General features: G+C 42.0%; 1 long non-coding RNA gene across 1 annotated transcript in view; it reads right to left on the reverse strand.

The window, feature by feature from the left end:
- The window catches only part of LOC310838681, an 85,838-nt gene that overhangs the window by 18,403 nt on the left and 50,028 nt on the right, over positions 1-17,407 (reverse strand). Inside the window, exon 2 of the long non-coding RNA XR_014561115.1 lies at positions 739-813. This is a non-coding gene — a long non-coding RNA (uncharacterized lncRNA). The remainder of the gene's footprint in view (positions 1-738; positions 814-17,407) is intronic.

The following is a 17,407-nucleotide window of genomic DNA, read 5'->3' on the forward strand; positions in this document are numbered from 1 at the left end:
TGTAAACATTAAAAATACATAATAAAGCAACATTGAAATACATGTCAAATTTACATGTCTTGGTAGGCTCATGCAGGTTTATTTCATTTTATTAATTTAAAATTTTATTTAATCAATAGCATTTCTAAGCAGTGTGCATAAAAGAAGCTCATAGGCCCCTTTCCTCCAAAGAAAGAAACTCAAAGTGGCTTAAAGTAATAAAATATACATACAATAAAAACCAAATTCAAAATATATATTAAGCAACAATCATAAAAGGGAGACAGCTTTTTTTAAACTATCTCAACTAACAACTGAAAAGCCAAAGTGAAGGCAAAGCGGAAGGAAAACAGCTTTTACACAATGTAACAAGGAAGGAAACATTTTTCAACTGAAGCCTTCCCAGACATCCAGGTTTGGGCCAGAAGCCAGAAACCATAAACTATGGGGGCTTAGCAAATCTCAACCAGGTATGTTGTGAGAGCCAAACAGCTGCCTTTAGGTAAGGGAGATTAATAAAAAGCTAACAGTGCAACTAAGTGAATTCCCTGGAATTACATTGAGACAGATGCTGATTTTGAAGCTTAGCAGTCATGGCCAGTCATTCCTTTAGCCTCCCACAGTGTGACTTTTGGCATTTCTCTGCAGCCACATCTATTATTCCTTCATCTCAGGCTGAGAGCACCAGAGTGCTTGGAGTCATCCCGAAAACAAGTCAAGCAATGAGACTTAGCCATTGTTTTCTTTGCCTGTACGTACCCTCCTCTTGATGTTCCTGTCACCGTTGCTCTTCCGTGTCTGCCTTCCGAATACTTGTGCACTGAATCATGCTTTCTAATATTGGAGGGAGAGATGGAATAGAAAATTGCAGAGATGTTAATATTCAAGCCCAGGTTTCAAATGACAATATCCAGCAAATGCACTCACTGAAAGAGTAACCCAGCAATTTTTATTTTTGTTGTTAACTCAAAAAGCCAGCAAGCATAAAACAAAACTACCGTAAATAAGCTAAAATGCAACAAGCAAACAGGAAAGAAAGAAGGAAATAAATAAATCATTGATAACAAAAGGCCATAAAACAGAGTTAAGAGTCAAGTATTGGTAGCTGCTTGTAGCAGATGCAGGCCAGGATTTCAGAATATCCAACATTAATGACAGAGCAGTCCATCCCAAGACTTACATTAGACTGCCAGGGCAAGACGGGGTCTGGAAGGAAGAATGTGCATCAGCTTGTGTCTGAATGCAAGGAAGGATGTATAAAATAAAGCTTCGTCTGCTAAGCTTAGTCTGAGTCCAGATGCTTATTTCTAAGAGTTCCACTTGTTTTTTTATTTGTTTATTTGTTTGTTTGTTCATTCATTCATTCATTCTTGTATACTGCCGTTCCTCCCAACAGGATCACAGAACAACTAAACATAAATTGCAACATAGGCCACATTTCTTAGGTTTTGTTAAAACTGAGTAGTAATTTAGTGCAGGTTGTTGTTTTGTTGTTGTTGTTGTTGTTGTTGTTGTTATGTAACACATTCTGCAATTTAAGGCCAAACTAGATGCACACCAGTTATTAGCGGTGGGGGGGTGAGGGTGTCTGTTTCTCCCTGCAAAGGCAGGGGACATGTCGCACAGCTGGGGAGGGCTTATATCTTCATTCCCCCAACAAGATCAGAATGAAGGTTGTCCTTCCTCTACCTCCTTTGTATCTTATAGAGCAAAAAATATGGTACTTTATAAATGATAAAATTCTTCCAAAGTAAAATATTATCAGGAATTTATAGGGTATAACAAAAAAGCATCCGTATAAAAATTTGCCCATCACAGGTCAGTACAGCACCCTTCTGAGGTCTGTGGCCTAGGCAAATGCCTATCTGGCCCAATGATAGCACTGGCCCTGAGGCCATCCTGATCGCCTTGGGAGGATGAGGATGATGATGATGATGATGATGATAATAATAATAATAATAATAATAATAATAATAATAATAATAATACTCTGCCCATCTGGCTGGGTTTTCCAGCCAGGTGGGATATAAATGTAGTAAATAAATAAATTAACAAATGTAGTGTTGGTGTATGACAATGGTCAACAGGGCTTGCTACCAATTCCACTGTAAGCTTAAAAAAAAAAGCTCTAAAAACAAAGACCTCAGGATAAGAAATGTCCATTGACCCAGCTTGATGAAATCAGTTAGTTTCCACATATGTAGAATAAGTCACCCATATCTCCCGACAGAACTTTTACACCTGTGTTCCAGCATCTGCATTGACTTCTTATTATCTTCAGGGCACAACATATGGTTCTCTTTTCTTGGTGTATAAAATTCGTAATAGCTACTATGCCTCTGAAACAAATAACCTCCTTTCTTACCCTCAGTGGAATTCCGTCTGTGCATTGTGTTTAGACATAAAGGCTCATAGGCATTTTCAGCAGCCTCTCCGCAGCTGTGGAACTTTATTCCCCAAAGGTTATTGAATGCCAAACAAGAGCTGCTGGTTTAATTTTGTTGACGTCCGGCTGGTTGCAGGAGGTGACCATTGCAGCAGTCGGGAAGTTTGATAAAGATTTTAACTTCCAGTCAGGGTTCATTTAATAGAAAAGCTTATATATTATAGCAAACATCTGAAACTGCTTTTTTGGAAACACTCCAGACTTGATGTAATCTATGCTTAAAGAGTAGATGCAACTTTAGTTTAGCCCTTGAAAGCAAAAATCATATTGGCATCGTTGCAAGTTCTGCTGTGGGACAAACATTTGCTCTCTGCCCCCCTGTCTTGCCCTTGGTTCTGTAATTTTCCATCATGTAATGGCATTCTGTTTATATGCCAATGCTGTAAGATACCTTTTAAGCAGCTTGTCAAAAACCCAGGGGATTTATTTCCATTGTCACACTGATTATCTGACAGTAATGTTTGGCTATCGGATAATTGCATCTCTTAACATTTGGAAGATCACACCAGGTTTGTCAAGCTCTTCCATGTTGTTCTTCCCTCTGATTTGGCTTGCATTAGTATTTTGCATCCTATAATAGGAGCAGTCAATTTATTTATATACCACAGTTTTCTGAATTTGTACTCAAAGCAGTTTACAGTATTAAAAGTAAATACAGCAATGTGATAGCTATAATGCATAACCAAAAGTATAATATTTTTACACCACTAGCAGTTTAATAATTAGCAAGTCATGCATATTGTATCCCAGAAAACTGAGTGAAGACAAAGCTAATAACAGGCCAGTTAATATCCCCAAAGAGCCCTAAAGTTAATGATAGTAATGACCCCTTTCCTCCAACTTTTGTACATAACTCATTGCTTTCAATGTTGTTGTTTTTTTGCGGGGGGGAGGAAGAATCTTGGGAGAGCTTTGCTCCACTTTGCCCATCAGAAGAGCCTCCATTGCATACAAGAAAAGGCAGACTGAGATATTGAGGTCCTGAGCTTTGTAAGGCTTTATAGATCAAAATCCAGCCTTCTGTTCATTTATAAGAATACAAGTTTCATCTTATATTCTTATAAATGTAGCTCTTGGACATATCTACTTGCGCAGCTTTCTTTTGGGTTCCTGAAGGTGGGATATTAAGTACAGTACCTCAGGTTACATACGCTTCAGGTTACATACATTTCAGGTTACAGACTCCACTAACCCAGAAATAGTGCTTCAGGTTAAGAACTTTGCTTCAGGATGAGAATAGAAATCGTGCTCTGGCGGCATGGCGGCAGCAGGAGGCCCCATTAGCTAAAGTGGTGCTTCAGGTTAAGAGCAGTTTCAGGTTAAGTATGGACCTCCGGAACGAATTAAGTACTTAACCTGAGGTACCACTGTATATTATGTGGGAGTGAAGTCCTAAATCAGAGGTCAGCAAACTAAGGCCCGCAGGACAGATACGGCCCACCTGGCTCGTTGATCCGGCCATGAACCTTGCGGACTCTGCTGCCCGCTCAGTCAGTCCCCATGCTAAACTGGCATTGCACAGAGCCCTCGTTGTGTGGAGATGACTTCCGTGACACGGCATGGCTTCTGATTGGCTGCAGGAAGCTCCTGCTTTTGGGAGGGGGTGGGTCTGGCCCCCCACAAGGTCAGAGGGACAGTGGACTGGCCGCCTCCTGAAAAAGTTTGCTGACCCCTGTCCTAAATGCATAGAATATACATTTGAACGAACATGTTGAGGAATGAATGGTAAACAGAGGTCCCAAAATTCAGATCATGGTCCCATAGTATGTCAGAGAGACAAATTTAAACCTCTCCTTCTTGGCACGCTGACTTCCTATGTACAGGAAGTATTTTTAATGATGTGGGAGCACACAAGCACACCACTCCTTCCAAGTAACTGTCTGAAGTGGTGCAGTATAACAGCCAGCTTGTGCTTTTTCTTCATGTAAATCAGGGTCCAAATTAAAAGAGGCCTTTCGCAACTCCTTAAATTGAAATATACAGCTTACTATAACTCATATAAATTAGCACTGACACTAACAAAGTGGAAGTGGTACTAACAGAAGAAAAATGTATATTTAACTTACCCACATGAAGAAAGATATTATGTCAGTAAACTTAACAACAGCTATTTAGAGAATAATTAAATAATTGAACTAAATTTACAAGTCACATTTTCTAGATCTGACAAATAACTTTGACAGCATCTTAATTTCTGATCAAATTCATCGAATGCTTGATTTATGCACATATCTGATGACTGAAAAGACAATTATAGTCTCTGGAATTAATGATATGTGCAATTGAAAACAATGTCTCCCGTTAATGCATATTTATTATGCCTGCCACATTGGATAAACTATTTCTTGAGCAATTGTTTGGATAATTAGTCATCTGCCACATATAAGAGACTTTTTTAAGAAAAGCAATTGTTTATTTCCTAACCTATGTTTCAAAGTTTAGAGTTTGCACAAGAACTGCTATTTATTTCCAATAGAGCTACAAGGTATGAAAAAACAAATTTACGTTCAAATTTACGTTCAAACAGAGAAATAAATGTGGCATCAAAGTTGACATGGTGCATGTACAGAGAATAAGATGAAGAAAAGGATTGTATCCAACCGCATCATGCTATTTTACTATTTACTATTGTACACATTTTCGCAAGCAATTTATCCTAATATAATGCATTTTTGTATGTTATTTTCACCAATAGGTTAATTTTTATGCATATTTCCCCCTCATTTATACATTTTTGTAAACACTGGTTGGAGAACTACATCGCAAAATTTGGAGAAGTGCTAATTTCAGAGGATGGCTATGTTTCAGTACTCATACTGTTTTGGAAAGCGCAAATTCGATAAATTTGGCTTTTAATGCAAGCTGAATGCAAGTGAATTTGTCCCCCATCCCTACTCAGTGAAATCAAGTGGTCATGCCCATTAATGTCAGTGTGTGTGCTCTGATTATGACTTGGTTGGATATAATCCAGTATGCAGAATTAAATTGCAACCAAGTGTGGCTTGTTAGATTGTAACATCTATTTTATTTTTAAAGGGATGTCACCTGATTAAAGAAACCTTAGTTCATTAATCATGAGCTCCAGTAGATTGACAGTGCAATTGATCCAATGCCTATCAGAAGTCAGCCTCATTGAGTTCAATGGGGCTTACCCCCACATAAGTGGGCAACTGGTTACAGCCTAAATTATTTAAACTTGTGTTTGGGGAAAACAACAGGAATTCAGTGCTTCAGCATTTAGCAGTCACACTACAGTGTGGCATTTCAAACAAACCAGTTTGTTCACATTCTTTTTATGGGAATAAAAAACATATTTACCTATACGGAGCACACTTGCTTATACCTTATACATAAAATCTAAATTAGAAAGATTGACTTCAGCAGGGAGGAAACATAATTCCATGGCAGAGCAGATGCTTTGCAGAAGGTCCTGGGTTCTTAGCATCTCCAGACAGGGCTGGGAAAGATTCCTGCTAAAACCCTAGAGAACTGCTGTCAGTGGGCAATGCTGAACTAACTGGACCAATGGCCTGACTCTGTATAAGGGAGTTTCATTTAACTCTCTCACACTTACACATGCAGCTTCTGAAATTGGTGTATTTTCATTTGCCTTTGGAAATGGTAGTCAAGTATTTACCCCACACTGATAAGGGGAGAATATCAAATTAACCCATTAGCTGGATGCAATCTGTTAGCCACTAATGGGCCAGCTATGGTTTAATATCATACATTGTGACTGTTACATGAGTTGCCTCAGCCCTTCTCCCATATCACTAGTTGTATTCGCCTACATCACTAGACAAATAATGGTCTTCCAAAATTAGGGACAAGCTAACCATCTGTGGATTCCCATTGAAACTTGATTCGCTTCCTGTGACTCATACTTGGCTGGTTAATCTTTGAACGTCTGGGAAACACGTGGGTAGGCTAATGTAGAACTGAACATTACATTCCCAGTGACATTCAGAACTCACATTTAGGAGAGAGTTCAGTTTTGAAATGGGTAGCTCCATCAGCTTTGCAAGGCCATTATGGGAGTGGGAGTTTATAAAACTCTGCCTAATAGTCACTTTTATGTTTCACTTTCAAATTGAAGGGAAGATGTTTCAGCCTGAATGTCCTGGCACAACAGCCATTAAAGTCATGTCCTGTTCAATGAGCAGAAAAAGATGTAATACCAGGACGTATGAAACATTGTCTAGAAACTATACACAAAAGGAAGTAAAAATTTGGCTTGCATAAATAGGAATGTTTCAAATTCCATTCATTTGTTCCTCTCTCTTTTGTCACAGGAAAAAGATTATATCCGGCACACCTGAGCAGTCCAATTTTAAACCCATGAAACTATGCCTCAGGCTAAGGCATTGTTTCTAACAAAGGCTTTGTGAATGTGAATTAGCATTCCTGAAACTCAGGCATCACATCAAGATGCTATGAAAACAGTATTTTTTGTCTTTCACTGGGAGTATTCAGCAGATGGAAAGGGGGGCATTGCATAGTTTTAAAAAAAGCTTGCATAAGAATGTGATTCTCTCACACACCTCTCCAATCCACCACTTTTTTAAACCAGTTGAATCAGTGTTACCGTATGTTGCTTCATTGCATAGATTCAGACCATTCTGCTGCAGCCCCACTGAAATATACTCAGAGTCGCAAAGTGATTTCATGCATATTCCTTGCATATGGTGTCCACGTCCACTTGTAAGGTAGTGTGGTTCACCCCAGTGGCTAGCCCCAGTGGTCCAAACCATGCCAATCCCAGTAAGCTAATGTAGAGGCCCTTGACCACAAGCAAGTCCAGTTGCTGCGTCCGCCCTCGGTATTGCACCCTGAAGGTCCCCACCCCCATTGTGGGGACCTTACGTTTCTGGAAGTCCCGGAGGGTGAATGGGGCCAGCCTGAGTTTGGGACCCCCAGTAGGACACAGTTTCCTTAAGGTCCTTGCCGAGATTATAGATAGAGTTGAACCCGTATCAAGCTCCATGCGGCATGGGGCCCCCTCTATCTGTACCTCTACATAAATTTTCTCTACGTTGGGGTGGGGGCAACTGGTATACCTGGAAGTCTGTGAGCTCCGTCGAGTTGCCTTGGTGCGTTGGGCCCCGGGACCTGGGGCTCTTGGATTGGTCATCTGATGCCTGGCGTCCGGTGGGCCGAGCTCGACACACCCGGGCGATGTGTCCCGATGTGCTGGTCCCGGGGGGAAGGTACCGGTACCGTAGTCCGAGTTCACAAGATGAGAGGCGAGGTCCGAAACAGGGAGCTGGGCGGGGAACAGAAACGCTGGAAGGTCCGAAGCTGGGAGCCGGGCGGGAACAGGAATGCTGGAAGGTCAGAAGCAGGAGGCCGGGCAGGGAACAGGAACGCTGGAAGGTCAGGAGCAGGAGGCCGGGCAGGGAACAGGAACACTGGAAGGTCTGAAGCCAACAACGACGTTGCTCCCGCAACCTGGGACCGGGCTGACTGACCTTTATCTTCTTCTAAGGCCTGGGGCGGTCCCGGCCCCCAGGAGCCCCGCCTCCCTTGGCCTTAAGGCGAGCACTCCTCCTGGGAGCAACCAGTTCTCTTCGCCTCTCTGCCCTAAGCCTCTGCAGTTCAGGAGAGGCCGAAGGGTTACTGGGCCCCGGAGGAGGCTCACCTGTAGACACTGAGTCCTCAAGCACCTCTGGGGCCAGAATGGTTTTACCTGGTGCCTGCTCCTGAGGATCTGACACAGGTGCAGGCTCCTCAGAATCTAGGCCTTGCCCCAGTTCAGCCGGCCCTGGAGGCGGGGACTCCTGTGCAGGCTGGGATTCCTCTGGTTCAGCCTCTGAATCGGAATCCCAGGCCATCACACCCGATTTTCTGCACTGCCTGCACTCTGTGTTGCGGAAACGGCAGGTCCTCCTCTCGTGACTTTCCCTGCAGCTTGCGCAGTTCCCTCCTTCTCGTCGAGGTAGCTGTGGTATGTGAGCTGCTTGAGTGCGCTGCTGTACTCGGTGCACCTCCTCCCTGTCAGATCCTGAATTGTCGGTGAGGTCTTCATGGTGGACCCTCGGTTGGAATGGCAGGCTCGGCCGTGCCTCTTGCGTCGACCTCTTGGCAGCTTCCGTTGCCAGGGCCTCCTCCAGAGCGACCTGGAACGTTAGGTCCTTCTTAGGGTAGAGGGGTCGTTGCAGCTTCTAATCCTTCAGGCCATCGACGAGGCAGTCCCGAAGCATGTTCTCCAGCTCTGAGAAGTTGCAGAACCAGGCGGCTTGGTGGAGAGAGGTCACAAACCCAGTTATTGTTTCCCCAGGGGCTTGCCGCTTTGCGTAGAAGGCATTTTGGCGAGCCACAACTGAGGGCTGCGGCGAAAAGTGCCCCTTCAGCTGTTCCATTATTGTTTTGTATGGCACAGTAGCGACGTCTTCAGGTGCAAGGAGAGCCCGGGCGATTTCAAACATCTCCTTTCCACAGATGCTAAAGAATATTGCCCTCTTCTTGGCGTCTTCTTCATTGGTGACCCCTTTGGCTTCTAGGAGGAAGGTGAAACGGGAGGCGTACGCTTCCCAGTCTCCAGATGCTGGGTTGAATGTCGAGAAGCTGCTGTTGGTTGCCATTCTGAGTTCCTTGTGTCCCAGAGCTGAAGCCTGGATACACGGTGCGAGGCAGCGGTGCGGCAGGTGGCGGTGCTGCGATGCTGTGTGTGGCAGTATGACATTTGCAGAGTATTCTGTCTTCCCCAAGTACTGTGCATTTTTAATCACGGGTAAACAGAGACAATGCTCTCTTCCATCTCAAAGGTTTTGTGAGCTTCAGAAGAACAGAGACCAGCTTTCCAAAGCTTTCTTTGTTTACTACAAAAGCTGGCATTATCATGACATGATATCTCAGGTCTTGGATTAAATTAATAATTAACAGCAATCAATAAGGATAATGACGATAATAATTAATAAAACAAAAAGTGGAGAAACCCCACATTTTATGGGCAGATGCCTCCCTGTAGCACAACACAAATTTGTCACCATGCCTTTATCAGGGAGTAAAGCCCTAATCTTGGTTGTTTTCCAGATCTGAAGTAGGGTGACCTTTGTTCCTTTTGTTGAATATAATTCATGTGGCTGAGTGAAATAAAATAAAATAAATGAAATATACTCAGAGTCGCAAAGTGATTTCATGCTCTTTATTCAGCTCATAGTGGTGAGGAGGAATGAATGAAAGTCCCCTCAAAGTATCTGCTTTATATACATTATTTACACAATGGGCTGCACATGATTGGCTAATTCCGGAATTCTACTGTAAGCCAATCAGGTTGTGGATTCACTTATATCTGGAGCATGATTGGGTGGTTCCTGCCAACCAATCATACTGCTGCATTGTTCTAGGACCAATCAGACTGCTGCATTCTGAATCCTATTGTTCTAGGACCAATCAGACTGCTGCAATTTGGATTCTATTGTTCTAGGACCAATCAGACTGCTGCAGTTTGGATCCTATTCAACTCAGTACATAACACCCACACTATCAGGACTATGTGTCCACAGTGGGTCTTGAACCTGAGCAGGATAACAGATGTGTTATCACCACAGAACTGTGTTCAAAGGAGGGAGCTGGAGGGAGAACAGTTCAACCACTAAAGAAACCCATAACAGCCCCGGACCATAAGGGGCCCTTCTCTGTCAATGCTTTTGGTTTGAACTCTGTAGAGTAGCTAACAGACTGCTGTTTCTCCTGGGTTCAACAATGAATGGGGCAGTTCAAGAGAGGTCCAGAAATGCAAAAAATAATCAACCTCAAGTTAGGAATCAAAGTAAGATAAAAGAGATTGAGAACATCCTTTTCAGGTAGAGGAATCATGAGTTCATCCAACTTTTGCACTGAGCAGCCACACTCATGATGTTGCACACATGGTTTAGCTTCTTCCCCTGACATCTGCATATTCTGTGCTAATGTCTGTCAAGTTGAGGTCTCTGCGCATGTACCTATATGCACATGAGCTGCATGCTTAGTTTCACAAACTTCTAGTCATGTGGCAGTCTTTCCATGTACATGTGAAAGCCTCCTTCCTGTAGATAGAATCATAGAACTGTAGAGTTCGAAGGGACCTAAAGGGTCATATAGTCCAACCCCTGCCATGCAAGAATCTTTTGCCCAAGCTGGAGCTTTAACCCACAACCATCCGTTTAAGAGTTTCATGCTCTATTGACTGTTCTTTCCCAGCTTCATCTACACTGTTGTGTGCATACATCAGGGCTACTACTCATCCCAGTCCCTGGATGTGAGCATTTCCTCTCCTTTCTTGCCTGATGGACAAGGGCAATCCATGTGCTAAAGCCTGTTTCTGTATACATGGCTTGCAAAGAGTAGCCTAAATGCATAACTGTAGTTTTGAAATTGCACTAAATATTACTGTTTGGCAGAGATCCCGAATGCTTACGTTTAGCCTGGAGCACATTTATATAGCGGAGTTATAAACCCGCAAAACAATGTTTCTTGTACAGCAAAGGCAGTGATCTACAATAGCTGAAGGGAGACTTTATAGTCTCTGAAACATCCTAAAATTGCTTTGAATTACTCAGTGGATATTTTATGCACATAAATTTTAAAACTATGCTAAGCCACTGGCTTCTCTAGGGGGCTGGCTTGGGGTGACAGCAAAAATACACTTACCTCATAAAAATAATTTCTGGTTGGATGGATCCCAAACCATCTTGTAAAGAGCAAAGTTTTTCCTTTTGAAAGAGGTTTTATTTTAGTTTAATAATATTATTGTGCTGGGTACAAATACACACATATTGACCTTTAATCTAGAATTTTGTGTGTTTTCTACATGGGGTGTATATAGAATCATAGAGTTGGAAATGACCCTGGGGGTCATCTCACCCAACCCCCTGCAGTGCAGGAATCTCATCATATTTGACAGATGGCCATCCAACCTCTGCTTGAAAACCTCCAAGGAAGGAGAGTTCACCAGCTCTCATGGGAGTCTGTTCCAGTGTCAAACAGCTCTTGCTGTCATAAAGTTCTCCCTGATGTTTAGTCATAATGTCCTTGCTTATAACTTGAATCCATTAGTACGGGTCCTAGCCTCTGGAGCAGGATAAAGCAAGGTTGCACCATCCTTCATGTGATAGCCCTTTAGATATTTGAAGATGGCTATCATATCTCCCTTCAGTCTCCTCTTTCCCAAGCTAAATATACCCAGTTTCCTCAACCGTTCCTCATAAGGCTTAGTTTCCAGATCCTGGATCCTCTGCACATGTTTCAGCTTGTCAATATCCTCCTTTAAATGTAGTGCCCAAACTGGACACAGTACTCCAGGTGTGGTCTGACCAAGACAGAATAGATGCTTTGAAAACTGAAGTTAACACAAAATGTGGCAGCTAGATTGCCAGTTGGAACTGGACATGGAGAACATATCTTCCTAATATTAAAATAACTCAGTTGGTTCTTGGTCTACTTCTAGCCTCAATTCAAAACACCTAAATATCTTACAACAGGGTACCTTAAGGATAATTGAGTCATCCATGAACTCAGCCAGTTTTTATGATCCCCGTTACCTAAGACACTCTCTTTGGAATGCCTTCCCCAGACGGACTCACCTAGCATCTCTTTCAGTATATACCAGATGAATACCCTTTTTATCCCCCAGGCCTTTTAATTTTAATCCTTTAATGCATCATTATTATCTGGCCATGCTGTCTTCCTGAATTTTTTAGATGTTTGGTTGTGTGTGTGTGTGTGTGTGTGTGTAAGTAATTTTATGCAGCAACAAGAGCTTGAAAAGCAGGATATACATTTTCTAAGTAACTAAAGGGGCCCTGCAATGCTGAACTTTCAGTATTTTTTCTTAAATCTTTGGCTGACCCTCCCTGTGGTCAGTTTGCAGTTTCCTCAGTGCAAGTTAATTTAAACACATACTCCTTCACAAAGTATCTGAGCAAATCTTTGAGTACAGTGGTACCTCAGGTTAAGTACTTAATTCGTTCCGGAGGTCCATTCTTAACCTGAAACTGTTCTTAACCTGAAGCACCACTTTAGCTAATGGGGCCTCCTGCTGCTGCTGCGCCGCCCGAGCACGAATTCTGTTCTCATCCTGAAGCAAAGTTCTTAACCTGAGGTATTCTTTCTGGGTTAGCGGAGTCTGTACCTGAAGCAAATGTAACCTGAAGTGTATGTAACCCGAGGTACCACTGTACGACCAATACAGGCATTCCCAGATCAGCCACAACATGGTAGCAAATCTATAGTGGCTTACCTAAGAGAATGAATATTAAATCAGTAAATATTCAGAAATTACATTTGGTTCCTTTTGCCTAGAGAAGTAGTTATACACTTGCTGGGGGTGGGGATGGGGGATGCCACCTTTTGTTATCACAATTTCAAAATGGTTAAAAGCCCATGCAGGCAAGATGCCCACAAAACCAAGCAAAACTCTAGTATTCTAAGAAGTGCGTGTTCTAAGAAGTGCCCAGCCCACCTTTCTGCCATCATAGAACTTTAGAAGGTGTGCATGAGGTTCCTTGGTGGTCCCCTATCCATGCACTGGCCAGGCCAGGCCAGGCCCGTTTAGCTTCAACAGAACGGATGCATCCTATGTCCTCAGACTTTAACAGTTTGGACCAAAATAATGATAGAAATGGCTAAATACCAAATGATGAATGAACACAGGAAACACCCCACAATATAGGCTTTGTGTTCAGAACTGTAGCAATGGAAGCAGAGTGATTGAATGCTACTACCAGCAGCAGTCAGTGTGTCGTGTCAGAGATGGTGAAGGGAGGGATCCTTGTGCTGACTGGATACGAGGATAGCAATAGAAGCAGGCAAGGAGAGCTGCACTAGGCTCTATGCTTCTGCAATGGCCAATAGAATTAAACAAATAGGAGGTCATTGGCTTCTGCTGGGCTGTACTAGACATCTCTGAGTATGGTGCTTGCACTATACTGTATGCCCTAGTGAAGCCTCTTCTCACTTTCTGTCTCCACTGCTACTACTGATCTCCTTAAGTAAGCAGGTAGTCGATTCCTGGGTTCAGCCTTCTGTATACAGCAGCATTGTATTCTGTGGGGCTACCAGATGTCTATAATATGATACTTTATTTCACTGCAGAATTTTGCAAATTACAGCACATAATCCAGAAAGTATTCAAGCCTAAATCCCATTGAAATAAATATACTTGATGGACATGTCCAAGTGCTAAAAATTCCCTAATTTCGATGTAACCAAAGTTCACCTAGCATTCTCTTCCTGAAGAGTCTACTGTTGGGGGGGGGGGGGAGCAAATACTCTTATTATGAAATCCAAAGTATAATGCACTAAAATATACTTCCCTATGTCCTAGGATGACTATGAATTCATTATTAGTTCATATTCACAGATTAAAAACAGGATTTAATGTATTTTCAGAGTGTAATTGCAAGGAACTTCAAGCAGATTTAATGCAGAGTGGGATAAGAATGGGCTTTCCTTTCTAACTCCATTCATTTCCAACATTCACTGCCTCATACCTTAAAGGACACTATGGGTATGGGGTCCCACAGCATAGTGATATTGGCTAATGGTCATTTCTGGTCCTGCCTTTCTGCTCAAATTGGTATAAAGCAACAAAAAGTGAATCTAGTGATTCCAAATCACTAGACTGCTGTAGAGGAGACACTTGTAACTGATCCTTCGAATATGCCTTTCATTATGTTAAAAGGAAATCTTCCTGACCAATACCAACTGAGAAAGTCCAATTAGAGTTAAGTGTTAGTTTTGACAGCATTAGCAGCTAAAACTGTAGCCTTGCACTCTCCAGACCTCCATTTCCTGCTGCTTAAAATTACTGACACACTAGGGAAGAAGATAAGGTTAAAGGAGCAACGTGTGCTTACCTGGGAATCTTACCTGGAAAGTGAAGAGTGAACCCAAGGTGTCGGCTTTCATTTATTAATGAGTTCTTTCCTAAACCAGTTTCCAGTTTTATTAGCTCCCAAATATAAAGGCATCAAATGCAAAACCATTTTGATGATACTGTATTTCCCACAGGCTTTTAAGTATTCAGAGACTGGCTCCGTAGTACAGCAGCTAATATCCAATAAAACAAAAATGCAGATAGTTGTGCAGTGTCCTCGTTGTGGTTAGTTTTTAAGCCAGCAAAATAATTAATGCAGAAAACTTTCCAAACAAGAGAATGGATATAGATTAATGAATTCATTATCTTAATTATAACTCAAAGAGAAAGTCTTTCTACTGCGATAACTACCATCAAAGAAGAGGCTGAATGCCCCATTACTTTTAAGCATGTTGTACCAAGAGTACTGCTTATGGCTGACAAAATAATGACTATTAAAACATCAGATGCACATCTGTGCACAAAGCAAATGTAAGAATCTTAATTGCATTTGCAGTTCTTCACATGCATCTTATACACACTTCTGATCCTTTAATCTGTGATGAAAAGGGTCAGTTGTTGCGGATTAATTTATTTTTACTTGGAGTCTGGTCACGTTATGCTGCTCGGTCTAACGCTAAATATGTTCACTGCCGTGAGATTCCTGCCTCCTACTCAGTTCATGAATGGGACATTTGCATCAGTTGAGAAGTTACATCCCTAACCAAAGGCTAAGAAACAGTAAAACAACAGTTTTGCAATAAACTATTTGTGGGCATATCTCCCTTCCCAAACAGCCTAGCCTGTAGCTAGAAATGTTTGTGCTATATACTGCTACTTGAGACAAAATTACATTTTCCCATTGCTTTCAGAAGCATTTGACCTAGTTATAGCACACATGTCAGAATTTGGTCCCTTTCCCTTTAAGGAATTCAGGAAAGTGTAAAGTGAACCTGACTTGAAGAGGAACACTTCAAGTCTTCTCCTAAAACCTTCTGTCTCTCATGTCAAGGAGAAGTTTCCTCAGAGCTTCTTACGAGTAGATGCATCATTATCAGTGTCATCTTAGCCATGCCTACTCAGAAATAAGAAGGGCCTGGAATGACCCTTGAGTCCCTTCCTACTCTACCATTCTATGAATGAACTAATTCAAATGAACCAATTCACTGAATTAATTTTTTTAAAATATGTAAATAACACCCGATTGACATAAGCATACTTAAAGCTGTATGCGCTCCATCCTTTTGAGTACCTTGCCCAAGAAGGAAATGTTTGTACCTAGTTGGTAGTTGCTACACACCTTTGAGTCCATGGAGAGCCTCATGAGGATGGGAGGGAGGCACATGCACACCCTCCCTTTTCTAGGTTGTAGGCACGACTCTTTCCTGCAAAGAGCCATTTACCATTGCCTGAACCCACCCAGCCAATCTCTCTTATCAGCCAGGATAGGGAAGGGTTGAGGACATTTGCGGTGGGCCACATAATCTTAAGCAACTTGTTCATGTCAGTGGAAGGCAACAAGTGAAAATGATCCCACATCACATGACTAGGCGGTGCACTACATATTGAACTGTACAAGATATTCCAGCAATGGATTTCCTCATGAAAATGAAAGAGACAAGAATCTTAAAATATCTAGTTCATTGATATTCAGAAGGCCTTCATTCACTTCCTAGCAGTGCATTTCCATTTATATTTATTTTTTTCTGTGATTGCATATGCAAGTATTTAAATGCCATCCTTTTGCCTTTTCAAGAAACTCATGTTGCCACAAGTGTACAAAGCCCAGTATATTATTTTGTTGTTAAGTTTAGTATTCTGGTAAAGATGCATGAAGAGAGTGACATGGAAACTTTTCTCTGTAGAGCGCACACAATAACTGGCCATATAAATACTGCTTTGTTAAAAAGATTACCATAAGCTTGCATGCCTCTGTTGAAGTGAAAGCTTCAATTCGATAGGTGCCTGACTCTGAAAGCAGAACTCAAGGTCAGCCTGCAGCATCCCAATGATCTTGTTTACAAATTCATTCGGCATCTCCCAAGTTTTTCTATGTGGGTACAACAATAGCCTGTTAACTTATTTGTATTCTGCTAGGGAAGGGAGCTTATTGGATTTTTCTCACTCATCAGTCATGCCCCGAGGGTTTCCAGATCATTAATGATCAATAGATCAGTTTAGATAAGAATGATAATTCTAGCAATTGAAAAACACATAAGCTTCCCTGATGGGTCTAGGCCACGGAGAGCAAATTAATTCAGTACTTCACCCTGCCCTAGGTAATAATTTTTCTTAATGATGAAAGGTACTGTTTTAAAGAGTATATTTTAGTATAACAGAGATCGTAGCCTTTGTGAGTTCCCATAGCATGGCAACAAATAAGAATTTCAGACTGTCTGCCAGAAACCATTAGAAAGCATTTGTGTATTTTTGCTGAAAAACTAATGCTAAACGAATCCTTGTTTTGTACTCTTAGCCTGATGATCTAGGAACATAGGAAACTGCCGTTTACCAAGTCAGAACATTGGTCCATTTAGCTCTGTACGGTCTACACTGACTGGAAGGGTTTTTTTAGGGTTTCCCAGCCCTACCTGAAATGGCAAGAATAGAACCAGGAATGGTATCAAAAGCCGCTGAGAGGTCAAGGAGAAATAACAAGCACATATTTCCCCTGCCTCTCTCCCGACAAAGGTTATCATGCAGGGCAACCAAAGCACTTTCTGTTCCAAAACTGGGCCTAAATCCCAATTGAAATGGATCTAGAAATTCAGTTTCCTCCAAGAGCACCTGGATGATCTGGTCCATAACCACCAGCTCGAAAACCTTGCCCAAAATACAATGGATATGATCATTCCTGTACTGGGAGAACTTGACCACAGCAGTTCAGGCTTGGATCGTCACAGCCTTCAAGACTGGATCACCGCAAGGCACTCTATGTGTTTGATCTGGGAACTGCAGCTACTGAAGAATGCTGTAGCAAGGTTGCTGACAGAAGTGAGACCCTGTCAACATATAACACCTCTGCTCTGAGATCTGCACTGGTTGCTAATTTGTTACTGGGATAAGTTCAAGGTGTTACTCTTGGTATAAAAAGGTAAAGGGACCCCTAACCATTAGGCCCAGTCGTGGCCGGCTCTGGGGTTGCG

The sequence above is a fragment of the Podarcis gaigeae genome, assembly GCF_964106915.1.
Source record: "Podarcis gaigeae genome assembly, chromosome: 1".
Taxonomy (NCBI): domain Eukaryota; kingdom Metazoa; phylum Chordata; class Lepidosauria; order Squamata; family Lacertidae; genus Podarcis; species Podarcis gaigeae.